The sequence below is a fragment of the Macrobrachium nipponense genome, chromosome 6, assembly GCF_015104395.2.
Source record: "Macrobrachium nipponense isolate FS-2020 chromosome 6, ASM1510439v2, whole genome shotgun sequence".
NCBI lineage: Eukaryota > Metazoa > Arthropoda > Malacostraca > Decapoda > Palaemonidae > Macrobrachium > Macrobrachium nipponense.
The window spans coordinates 46,959,174-46,971,413 of NC_061108.1; positions in this window are offsets into that span (position 1 = coordinate 46,959,174).

The following is a 12,240-nucleotide window of genomic DNA, read 5'->3' on the forward strand; positions in this document are numbered from 1 at the left end:
TCCGATTGATCGGGGTGTGGCACCGCAGGATCAATGGTCAGACCTCGGGCCGAGTACTAAGAGAGGGCAAGCGTATCTCTCGTAACCAGCAAGCAAGAACTTGTTCCTGTTTGCAAGAGGCAACAGTATGGGTTTTTTGTCTCAAGCTGGCATCCACTTCCTCCCCCTTGTTGGAGGAAGTGGTGGATATACGCTCCTATCCCTAGTGAAAGGGATAGGATGGGGCTCTGTTGAGTAGCTCACCTGCATCCTTGTCCTTATCCAGCAGGGTGACGACCGTGTCCCCTCTAACCACAGGTAGAGGGGGGAGGAAAAAGATGGAAGAGGAGCCAGTCACACTCTCATTCACCTCATCCATTCTACGGTCACACCAGGACTCGATGCTGTTCAGCCTGCGAGGGTCTGGGTTCGCTACACAACGTGTTGAGCAGCCACCACGGGTCCCAAGGAAAAAGATCCAAGGACCTGTGGGCAATATCCCGAAGGTAGAAGGAGGGGCATGTGGTCTGGTTGGACCAGACCCCTGCCTTCAGTACCTGCGCCACGGAGAAGTTCTTGCGGACAAGGCAGCATCTCCTTCGCATCGAAGCGGTGAAGTCCCATTAGGGAGGGGATTGTGAACGACTCGAACCAACAATCGTCAGGGACCGAAGGGTTCTGAGTCTTCGCTACGAAGGTTCGGTACGAAATCAAGCGTCACGGATCCCCATCCCCTGGATGCTTGACTTCGCAGGAGAAGTCATGCAGTTCCTCAGAGGAAAAGAAGGGAATAGTCGCATGACCTATCCCTCTTCTCTACTTCGGTGATGTCCAGTAACCCATACTGGTCTGTCCGTTTGCCACGAAGAAATCTCTCGCATTCCTCCTATCCCCATGCAGCGAAGTTCTCGGTAGTGGATAGGACACCGACACTCCATGGTGGGTTGTCGATGGTATGGGTACTGTGACAAGATATTAAAACGAGTAATGATTGCTCTGTAACAACCGAACTAAGTCCAACAGCGTAGTTCGTAACTGACTTGGGCGCTCTGACAGCTGCCGACTGACTGCGTTCGTAGGAGGCAAGTTGTCCAAGCATCCGAGTAAGTCACGTGACCTTTGCCTTTAAAGGGTTATGCCGAGAGACCAAACAAATAATGTATTTGTTTGTCACCAATGCCGGACAGCGAGGTGATGATTCTCTTAAGGCATGTGCCCAACAGGCGAAAGTCAATTGCCTTCTAGAGAGTCCGAGGTCCCTGAAGGCAAACATCTCATAGTTGTTGAATCTCAGCTAAGGAGAAACAACACTATGTGCCGTTGAAGACGAAGGTAGATATTGAATGCAACCTACGTCTTCACAGACGAATCGAGAGAAGGATTCTCAAGATTCATAACCTGTGCTTACAAATGACTGAAAAACGCTAACCGCTATTTCATTGCTGTCCGGTGAGAAGTCGTAGTTGCAATGAAAGCGGGCGTTCTTCAGTAATGAAAACACAGGGGAAAAGCCGCCTGAAGAACTGCTTCTCATGGGCTGAACATTTGGAAGTAGAGCTGTCAGGTCGGAGAGTAGGCGATGTCTTCTGACACATCTGTTAATTCGGGTTGAACAATGAACAATTGTACACCTACGAATACGAGATATTTTGAAGACAAACTCAGATGTCTGCAAAATCATTGCATTATCGCAGTGCGATGCAGGGCGGGAGACTTGTACAGACTTCTGTTAACCGTGCGGTAAACAGAAAGATGAAAGATGTCCAAGAGATATCTCTGTTGAAAATTCTCTGCAATGTCGAAGGCGATGGAATCTAGCGTCACAGCAGTTAGATGGTCCTTCATTATTGCGAGAATCCCCGTTATCAGAGACCTAAGTCCATGATTGTTGGGCAGAGATACGGTTTCGGTAGTCAATCAAAGCAGGGGAGAGAGAGACATAACTGACTGTGCATCTCGGAGGCCCAGCTGATACTGAGCTGCTATCAGGCAGTTCAATACGCAGTAGCTGAGCCTGAGCTCTCGCTGACTCGTCATCCTGAGTTGCCAGGTAATCCATTATTCCACGAAGGAATGCGTTCGGCTAGAACCACCGAGCATAAAAGATATGCTCGAGCCATTATATTCAGGCGAAACGAATTTCGGTAAATATAAAAGTTGAAAAAGAAAGTGTTGTCGTGACAAAACCATAAGTATAAAATTAAAATTGAAACTGGAAACTCCTGGAGTTGCAGGCAACCCCGAGTTGCAGTTCAATTAGAATACTTCTCGTCTAAGTCGCAATCCGTATTATTACTAGGATATGCGCCTACCCCTCGGACAATTCAACTGCTTAGCAGAATCATGTCGCGAGGTTAATATACGTAGTATATTTGGTAGGATTCTGAACAACGATCTCCATCCTAAAATTCTTTCCTTCAAGAAAACAAAATAAGGATTGGAGATCGACCACCTTCGATCTCTATCAAAAGAGAGTGAAGGAGAAGTCTTCCTCGAAGGAAGCTTCAATGGTGAACAGAATAACTAAGACGATAGTTCAAGCCAAAACTGGATGTTCCCGTCCGTTCTTCTCTATTCCAGGTTGGTCGCCTACTGTGAGATGTCTTCGTTCAGCAGCAGTCTTCTTCCCAATGCTAGAAATTCCAGGAATTCGAGCATAGGCGAGGTTCCCGATTATCGTGTACAATTATCGGGGATTCTCGTCTTGCTCACTTTGGACCGTGGTCTCGCCTAAGTGTTTTGGAGATCGTAAAAAACTCGAAACACTCTGAATGCGCTAGAAATTCCGTAGAATTCTAAGCAGTCTGCGAAACCACCCACCGAATTCGTCAAACGATGGTCGGCTGGTGGTTCTCTCGATTCCCGTAGAAATCGAGAATGGGGCAGGATCCCTCCTCAACGACCGGGGGCTTACGTCAGGTAGGACCCGAAGGTCCCCCCGGTAGCGCAGTCCCCAACGTGGATCCTACAGAGAAATCTCTGTAGGATCCCTCCCCTTTCCTTTTCGTAGCCGTAAGGAGAGAGGAATGGGGGAGGAATTGGATACTCGCTCGCCTTCCCAGTGGAACTAGCAGTTGGAGAAGAGTAGGAGCAGCCACCGCCTTGCGGCGATGGCCTCTCAGAGTCTGGAAAACGTATCGTCAGGAGAAAAACGTTTTCCCCGAGGAGGGTTACGAACGCTCACTGTAGGTAAGGGTCTGCCGCCACTGTGAACGTCGTCTGGGTGGGGCTGATCGACACCTGACAGGAAAGAGCCGATACCGTCCTCGTCGAGGTCGAAACCTCTCAGGAGGACCGAAGGAGTATTTAAATACGGTGTCCGAAGACACGTAGAAACGCCGCTGTCGCAGTAGAGGAGGTGGAAGTAGCTTGATCGACCGGCCCAGAACTGAGAGAGCCTTCTTGTCCGGAGACGAGAGAGACTGGTTCAAGACAGAATCGGCAAGCTCCAATCGCGGCAGACCCACCGTCGATTTGGGTTCCCTCTCGGGCCCCAAAACGACTCGAGCAGAGACGTGGGCTCTGCTGGTGGGAGCGGCAATCCTTCCCCGAGGTCGTTGCGCTGACGAATCAGCGCCATAACCTCGACAAAGTTCCTCTGTATCTCGGAAGTCATAGCATCTTGCAGAGTAGGACCGTCAAGCCCCTCGAACAAGAGCATTCCGAGAACCTCCCCCTTAAGGAGGAGGAACTGCGATAGACCCCTCTCGATTCCCTCCTGCCACTTGCGCGTACGTCCTGGTCGGAAGTCCAGAAGATCGTACCTGGTACTTACGGCGTCGTGACGGGATCGTGCGGGGTATGCCCCTCCCACGATCACCCCCGCTGTGCCTCTCTTCTTCCTGGTGCAAAACCGAGGAAATTGCAGGCACGGCGGGAGAGGAAGGACATGACGCTCCTTTCTTTCGCTCGCTGGCAGAACCAGCGGGCTTGGAGGGCTGCAGGCGATCGCCACTTTGCAGGCCTAGTCGAGCCGTTTCCCAGGGAAACGGGCTGGACCGAGAACAGCGGCCCCCGATCGCGTGTGCAGAGGGAGCTGCTGCTGGTCCCCCTATCCCGCCGGGTCCTGTGGGAGCGGCGGTCAGGTGACCTGCTAGGCTCGCTGTCGCCGGTGAGACCAGGTGAGCGTCCAAAAAAAAAAAAAATCAATCGGCGCGTCGAGCCGCTGGTTACCAGCCCGAGGCTTTGGTAACCGACGGCCGGGGCGGGGGACCCCTTCCTCGCCTCAGCGCGTGGCCGGGTCGGAGACCGTCACGCCAGCCGAGCAGCCGGCTGGTCGCTGCGAGAGCGTCCGCTGGCCTGGCGGGAGTCGTCTGCACGACTCTCGCCAGTCTTCTGCTCCGCGCTTCAGTCTTGACGGCGAGCGAGCTCGGGGCGTCAAGACTTTGGCTGGACGGTCTCCCGCCGGGAGACCGTCCACTCGGTACTTTCTCGCGAACGAGAAGCCGAGGCGGATCCTGGTTTTAGCGGCAGAACCGCTAGAACCAGGCGAGGAAGTGCCAGCCGAAGCTGTTACTCCTCTGGTCCCCGCCGTCTTCTTCTCCTTGGTAGAAGAAGAGACGGGGCCCTGTTCCCGAGGGAGCAGGAGGACCAGCAGAAGAGCTCCCCGAATCGCCGGAGCGAGATGGGCCCTTAGAAGGTCCCGAAGGAGCCTTCTTAGGGGGAAAACCAAGGGTTACCAGCTGGTCGCTGCAAGAGCCGCGCGTGGCCTGGCGAGTCACCTGAGCGGCTCTCACCAGCCTTCTGCTCCGTGCCGCGTCTTGGCGCCGAGCGAACTCTGGCGCCGAAACTTGGCTGCACGGTCTCCCGAGGGAGAACGTACACTCGGGATCTCTCGCGAACGAGAGACCGAGCCAGAACCTGGCGTAGCGGCATCGCCGCTAGCACCAGGCGAGGAAGTACCAGGTGCTAACCGTACTCCTCTAGTCCCCGTCTATCTCCTCCTTATGGAAGGGGAGACGGGCCCCGCTCCCAAAGGAAGCAGGAGGAAGGACCAGCAGGAAGACCAGCAGAAGGACCCCCCAGGGTGGGACGGGCCCTTAGAAGTTCCCTAAGGAGACTTCTTAGGGGGGAAGGCAGCCTTCTTCTTCTTCGGCTTATGGGCCTTAGAAGTCGAAGGGGAAGAGGCAGCAGCAGACGATGAAGACGATGACACCTTCCTCTTCTTCCTCTCTTCGTCAGCTCAGCAGGACAGTCGTCAGGTCCTCCATCCAGGCGGAGCCGGGGCTATTGCCGAAGCAACACGGCCCGACTGCACCTGTCCGGAAGGACCTGGGACTGGGGAAGACACACCGTGGGCAGGACCAGCATGGACAGGCTCAGGAACCAGACGACAGGAACAGCAACCAGCTCAGGAGCGGGCAGGAACAGCGGCAGCGGTAGACCCAGAAGGGACAGCCAAGCCAGCATGGGAAAATCACATCAGCGGACAGGTACGGCAGGCCCAGCGATCGCCTCGTAGAATCATCGGCAGCCAGCAGGGAAAACCTGGGTACTGGCGGCCGTCCAGGGCGAGCTGCTGGAACAGCGGAAGTCTGGGGGGCAGGCAACACGAAGAAAAAACAGGCGGCGGCGGCAACCCCCCTCGGTACGGCGGCGGCCCTAGTAGCGGCAGACGGCGTCACCGACACAGCATGGGGAGTGTAGACCAGGCGGGGGTGAGCAGCATAAGCAGCCGTGGTAGTAGTGGAGACCGCCCCAGACCTCGCTAGACGCTGCAGCAGCCCGTGGATGCTAGGCAACGCCCTGCCGCCGCGGTGGTCCATACCTGTCCAAGGTCGTTTCCCACGGATGTAGCACCTGCGGTAGTACAGATAGATTAGTAAAGAGGGGTTCCCTCACAGCACGGGGGGAAGACATGCCCCACCCCGAACGCAAGGAAGACCCCAAATACAAAATACAACGAGGAAGCTGAGGCGGGGGGCAGGAAAGAAGACGAAGAATCGGATACCAAGGGAGTCGCGGAGAGCTTTCCGATGACTTCCTGGCACCTTCGCTTCCCCTACCCCCGCACAGCAGTGAAAAGTAATATGAAAATGAAACGAATACTGCCCTTGCGATTCACTTCTAGAACTTAAAGGGAAAAGTCAATTTCCCTAAAGTAGCGAAACTTGATCAATAATAGATGCTATCATAATATATATGAAAATGAAACGAATACTGCACTTGCGATCCTTTGACAGAAAATAAATCGTAAGGATCAATTCCCGGGTAAGAGCGAAAATTGATCCAAATTAAAATTTTTATGCAAATAAATAAATGAAAATGAAAAGAATACTGCAATTGCGAATCCACTTTCATTGCATTCTATCATACAAAATAAAAGGCTCGTGCCGAGCGCAATCACACTCTCGGTAACGAACGCACAGGGCAAAAATATAATGAAAAGAGTACTTACATTTTTCAATTACACACTTTCGCCCAAAATACATGACTCGGCGCAAGCGCGCCCGCCCTTGGCACCGAGACATAATTCAAGGGTTCAATTCATGAAAAGAGAGGAAATCGCCGCATCTACGGCGATAGCTCCATGTTGGTTCATAATTAAGTAATGAAAAATGAAAACAAAAGTTGTACTTACAGTTCATTTTCAAGTCAAACAAACCATTTGTAGAAAACAATATAAACAAAGCATACGACGATGAAGCGGGCAGAGAGCGATGACGAACACGTCCTTCATACCCGCGGCCGAAAGCAAAAGTGATTTGTTTACCTCCCAGTCGCGCGCCAGCAGTTAACTACCGTTCTCCCCTTGTTCGAAGCTTACGACCGTTCCAGCTGCCGCTAGCTACTTCCTATTGTTAAAGGACCGATGGTTTGTATTACGTATCGGAACAATTACTTATTCCGGTGTCAGGACGTGTTAAAAGTACTTTTTTGGAGTGTGGCCAAAACCGCAGTAGTCAGTGAGTTGGCCAGTCCACTCGGTTGTAAACCCTAGTAGGTATGATGCATAATAAGCCTATTCTTGTTTTACATTATTTTGCCAACGCGAATATTTATTCTCATTTAAAAACTAACCAGCATAGAGCTATGATTTATAACCACAAATAAATTTACATGTGCTTAATACATTATGATAGCCTCTGCATTTTACTTGCCCAAGCAAAGCATTCCTATCAATTGGGATGAGCTAGTAATTTCCTCAGGTGAGAAAAACTATGCAGGCTGTTCATGTTAACGTTCAGGTTTGCCAGAACAGGCTGACTGCAGGCATAACTGATGTTAGTGGTGGTCTTAACTGATAGGCTGGAACCAAGGGAGAGGTTGACTCTGGGCTTTAATGGGTAGGGTTAACTTAATGGGGTGGGTGTCTACAAAAATTGTAATGTGTAGGACTAGGTAGCTACCTAATACAAAATATTCTCAACTAACACATTATACCTAGGGTAAAAAAAACGCATGGTACAGGGGTGGACCATGTACGATCAATGTGTACAACCCCAAAAAAAGTACATTATAACGTGTCCTGACATCGGAGATGGGCATGAGACGCGACTTGTTGTTGGTGAGAAACGGAGCTAAAGACCTCTACTCCGGTGTCAGGACGCGTTATAATGTACTTTTCTTGGGGTTGTACACATTGATCGTACATGGTCCACCCCTGTACCATGCGGTTTTTTACCCTAGGAATAAAAAGCAATATAGAAAAACCCAAATGGAGAGCTCATACAGTTTTCCCACCAATAGCTAGGCCTAATACTAACCTACCTAAATGCAGTGAGAGATCAGCGCTATTAGGTATACCTAAGTACTACCTATACTAGCTACCTCTTTCTGAGGGAACAAGGCCAACCAGACTTAGCTACCCTTCCCTAACCTGACCTCGGACGTTGTGCCCTAACCTAGCACAGAGGCTTCGGGTCGTGACCCCTCAATCTGCATTCTACCGGGGTACGGGGGCTTAGGTCATCACTCCCTATCAATGACAAGGGTGCTAAGCTTTTGGTCATTTGGTCTAGCTTTAGTAGTACTTCCGCCGGAACATTTCCGGTGAGTAGTAGCCTATATTTGGTAATACTAGCTAGCTAGGTAGTCATCTGGAGATGGGGCAGGCCACGGCACAGAGGCACACATGAGCAGTTAACGTTCTTGAGACCTGGGCTGGCTATAATTCTACAAGAACTACCTATAGGTACATCACTCAAGCCAACCTTTGATGCTGCCATCCAAGACCTAAAGTCAGTACACTGTCTGCAGGGTTTCCCAGAGCTGTCAGAAGTAAAAACTCCTTCCATCCTTGGTTTGTTGTTATCGTCAGCTGACAGGTTTGGTCGCGATTTTTCTGGAAACGATCGCTCGCTCCCCCGACTCGACGGGACTTCGTCTTCAACAGGCCTATCTCTCTCAGAGGGCAGACAGAGGGGTCCGCATGCAAAGTGAGACCCGCAACCAATCAAGCATGATATATGACACCTATTTGCATGATATATGACACCTATTTATTTCATTACGTAAGGTAAAAACATTATCTAACAAAATTTTCAGACTTGAAAGATCACCATAACTTTGTTACAATTACATTTCCCAGGATTATTTGAATTTGAAATGATACGATATATAACTTGCGTCAGATACCTAAGAATGGAACTCGGGACCCTTTACAAATTTGGGCACTGAAAAAGGCAGGCAGTTATATAATTATATTGAAAAGTAACTAAGAAATGAGAAAGGAATTTTACTGATTTTGAGAAGCGAAGGAACAAAATAAGAATATTTTGCGGATTAGGTCAATTAAGTCAATAACAATAAAGAAATTAACCACGAAAATGCAGTAGAAGAATGCAGCAAACATAGGCTAGTACCAAGAATGAGACAATTGTATACTATACAACAAGAATGCGACTCAGTCTAAAAGGGGTTTAGCAATGAAAGTCAAATAAATTTTTTAGGTTACAAACTAAAAGTAATCAAGAACTTTCAGCAGAGAAAAGAAAAGATGCATAGCCACATTCAGGGAAACTTGTCATGGGACAGTGTAATGACAGCAGTGCTTCGATGTCCCCAAGGGAAAGAATAACCACGACAGAGAATAGATATAGAAACTATATGGTAGGAATAACAGTCTTGGGACGAAGTAGAAAGTACGAAAAGAGCGGCTTTAGGAAGCAGCAAGAAAAATAATAGCAAAGTTATAACGAGGGGAAATTTTATAGTCGCAAGACTTTTAGAATCTATTGTGTCAACATAAGATGAAAAAATCAAAACGGAAATCGTGTATACAACGTTAAAACAGCATTGACTTCGTAGACACTTGAATTAAGAGAGTGTTACAGCTTTTTCTTTGTAACGGCTCCTCAGTTGCTCGTGTGTTGTTTTAGTTTTGATTACAGTATTCGAAATGGGTAAGAATACAGGGTAGTGCGATCATTGCGATGTCCCGCAGTGTTTATGTATACGTCCAGCACATGTGTAATGAATACATTATCAAATACAGATATTTTCCATATCTGTAAATAAACCCATGACCTAAGGGGTCACTGGTGTGATAGGAGAGTAATCAGTAGCCACAACAGGGCGTAAAACTAGACCATGCCATGCGATGCTTGCAGTGGCCTGGTTTGCATTTGCCTGTATCAACAATTATTCATCTCTTGTAAACAGGTCACAGCACCTTCCATGAGAAGCTGGTGACCTATCACCTGCAGAGGAAACACGTGACTTCCGAGTCATATCTGTTATTTTGCATATGCTGAGATAGCTATTGTCAGCTATCGATGCGATACTCTTTGAATGTCAGTTCTCTCCTCATCTTCCAAGAAGGCAGTCATCTGACTAACCCTTCCTATACTCCTGTGATGGAGGTTATAATAAAGTTGTTGAAGTTAGCTCAGGAAGTTTGAGTCATCTCCCCTACTCTGAAGAAGAAACAAAATCTACTTGATGTCACTCAGACGAGAAAGGGAAAAGGAACCACAATGCTTGCGTATCACAGTCGCAAGATCTAACATACAATTGGTCGCCGTCCTATACCATTATAAGTGGTGGACCGCAGACAGTTATACATGCACCCTATTAATGTGTCGGTGTTTGTTTACCTCTTCAAGTTGCTAAATAAAGGCAACGAAGTAGCTGGAACTTTCATCGCAATTTTACTCGCGAGAAGAGTTTCACGTATGAATTCAAGAGTAATAAGGTGGACATTTTATGACACTAAAAGAGAAGCACATGTTTCTGGAAATACTGTCAGCGTCGATCCAGGCAGAAATTACTTGAACAGGCCAACAAGGATTGATTTTGCACGCACTCACGATGGCAAGACTGTTGAAACCAAGCACCCTGGTTAGCCAAGGGGTCCTGTTCACGTCCCTCTTGTAGAGGGCTTGAGCAGACATGGTGCTCCTTTTTGGCAAATGTACATTCGATTCAAGGTTATTGTTTTTAAAGATTTTTACTATCATATAGGGTACTGCTTGTATAATGCAAATTCCAATTTACTAGTGATGTCTACATATAGAAGATGCTTCTATTTCTCTTACGTAGCTCTCATTAGTTGGCAATAGTCATATTTTCATATTGCCGTTAAAAAAATACGTGCGCTATTTTTCCATGACCAATTTCTGCCTGTCCCAGATATGTAAGAACTAAGAAGTTCCACGTATGTCAGTTGGCTGCAAGAAGAGAGGGTTGGTTCTTGGTTGAATTTTGTTATTCTCAAGAAATTTATTATTTTGTTGATTTTGAAGTCCACTTCATTGTAGAATTGTTTTAATTTTGTCATGTCATAAGGAAGTAACTCCTTAGAATCAGTCATAATCACGATAAAATGACTAGCTCGCAAGCCCACGCCTCGCTTATCAGCATCCAGAGCGTCCTTCTCAGAGATATCAACCGAGATGGACGTGGGTTGAGGAGCTCCAATTTAACTGTATTATCAGTTTCCACTTGGGAGGTGCGAGTGACATGCAATCTTGTAATTAATCTGTGTTAATCTTTGCCATCGTTGGTTCAACGTATTGAATAATGTTTTGTGTAAAAGTGGAGTGGCTCAAAATAGCAATTACATTTAATTTTGGTTGAAGATAGTGAATTTTGATGTGCTTTTGTAGAATCTCATGGCCGCATGTTCACGCCTCATGTTGTCATAACGTAAGGGCAATACGGCCCCTTTATGTTGTGTGTAACTTTGATATAAGAGTAATTTATTTTTGTAATAAAATGGTAAAACTCAACGTTTTTTGTTCAAGTTCTCCTTATACATCTGGCATGAACTGTAAAGTTGCTGAATTATTCACAATATTTTGGTTCTTCGAACCAGATAGGCCTGAGGATCCAGTCCCTGAACAATGACAACTTGATTATGGTCTTTAACGTGTTAATTGTAGGTCACTCACAGCTGCCCTCCAACCTCCCACAGACCGAGGGAGTGGAAATAGAAATTTACAGAAGGCCAGGTGGGCTAATCTCTAGCCTAACTTCTGAGGCGTTGCCTTTTTGGAATAGGCATTACCATCTTGCCATTGTTTATCGAGGGGGTAACAACCTTGGAAGAGATATCGCCCATGTAGTCTCGGGTAGGCTGAAAGTCTTTTTGGAATGTGCGTAGTCGGTCGTCATTACCGTGGCTGTATACAGCACTGAAGAGCGTGAATACCGCGATGCAAATTGTGTCGGTATAGCCCCATCTGAGTGGAATACGGCATTTACCCATGAACCCTGTAGCCTATAGACAAGGACGTGCCTTTGATAGAGTTCATTTCGATGCCCATGTGCAAGGTGTCTTTCTAATTGTATTATGATATTGCTCTGCAGTGAGTGGGCCCAACAGACAGGATAGGAGAACTGCTAGATGGTTCAATTCTTTGAATTTGATCTAATTTCATGTAAAAGTGGTGTCATTCCCTTTCTCTCTCTCTGTTGCTAGTTTGGAACAAGTCTTTCCACTTACAGTAGTATTAATCTAACTTCCCACATAATCAAAATGTCAGCCCCAGATGAAACTCAAACTGAATCCATTGTAGTCCTTCTGATCACTACCCTAAGTCATGCCCAAAGGAATCTGCTTGATTCATTGAATGAGAACGTGTATCAAAATTTGCTGGAATGCATTCAAGCTGATGAACAGCAGCTTAGATCATTGTATCTAAATCATACATTAAATTGGAGCTCGCTAAAGTCATGAAAGCGCTGGAAGATGCAGGTCAAATGATTATCTTACTACTAAGCCGTATCAGTACTTTGGCTAGCATATCACAGCCTAAAACCCATCTGCCTCAATTGAAAGCGCTCCCACTGCCCATATTCAAACACAAAAAACTGAGT